Genomic DNA, 1,323 nt, shown 5'->3' on the forward strand with positions numbered 1-1,323 from the left:
GTCAGCGGTGACGCCGCGGTCGACCCCGCCTCCCTCCCCCACCGCCCTCCCCTCCCAAGCCTTCGGAGGGCCCAAGGGGGCGGGCCGCGCTGCGTGGCGACTGCGGACCCGTGGGTTGCCGTTCTGAGGGGGAAACCCGCGCCCGGGCTCCGACTGGGTGTCAGGGGATGGACGTCTCCCGGCGCCGCCTGTGGCTCTGCGCGGGCAGTAGAAGCTCCTCCGGGGCGGGCTTCGCACCTGTCGTAGCTGTCGGGGCCTGGGACGGGGCATCCAGTGTTTCCTCCCAGTCAGCGAGATGCACAATATCCCCGGGGCGTCCTTACTCCTTCATAGAATTTCTGCCACTCAGCGCCGAATTGGTTGACAGAAACGCGCGCCAACCTCGTTGTCGTCAGAATCTGCCCAAATTGGCGTAGAAAGTTTTCAAGAAAACGTTTCCTTCTCGAGGATGCACTCACGTGTGAGCTCAAGTGGCGGCGACTGCTTTGAATTTGGCTTCTTCAGACGGCAGTCGGGCAAGGAAGGTTCCAGAATGGGAAACTCCCTGAGAAATCAGAGGTAAGGGACACGAAAGTCACCTCTGTCCAGCGTTACTTTACCTGAAATTGCCAATTTAAGGTAATGAAGTAGATTCCGAAAAGAAACGAAGGGAAGAGACTGAGGGATAAAAATCTGGAGAAGAGGAAAGGCAAGCCCATAGGTACGGGAAGATTAATCCGTTACTATTTATTGAGCTTTTACTTTGCGCTCGGCTCTGAGCCAGTTCTGCTCCGCTACCCCATGGGGAGTATGGAAAATGAAAAGACACTGTCTTCCTAAGGGGGGAACTTGAAGAATCAGCGAGACAAACGTGCGAAGTTAATAACATGTCAATGGAGTACAATATCTTGCAGTATATAAGGCAAGCTATAAAATTGTTCATATCTTTTAATCAGTTCCACTTTGGGGAATATCTTTCAATGATATGACCTTAAAAAAAATGAGTGCACAAAGCTATTCATAGCATATTATCCAAACAACAAAAATTTGAAGGGGAAAAAAAAAAATCTAACCGAAAGGAAATGGCTAATTAGCTTCTGGCATATTGGCCTCAGGAATTCTTATGCAGATCACAAAATGGCAATAGCCTTATCAATTAATACTTGAAAAAATACCAAATATGTACATGAAGGTTCAACTGCATAAAATGTAGTTATGCACATAAAGGTTAAAGAATGAATTTGTATAGTTTAATATGCCTTTCATTCTTTTTTTCTATGTACTTAAGTGCATAATAATTCTTTCCAATTCAAGTCTGTCCCCAGTGCATTCCTCCCACTCAAA

Source organism: Balaenoptera borealis (genome assembly GCF_965194805.1).
Source record: "Balaenoptera borealis genome assembly, chromosome: 13".
Lineage (NCBI taxonomy): Eukaryota > Metazoa > Chordata > Mammalia > Artiodactyla > Balaenopteridae > Balaenoptera > Balaenoptera borealis.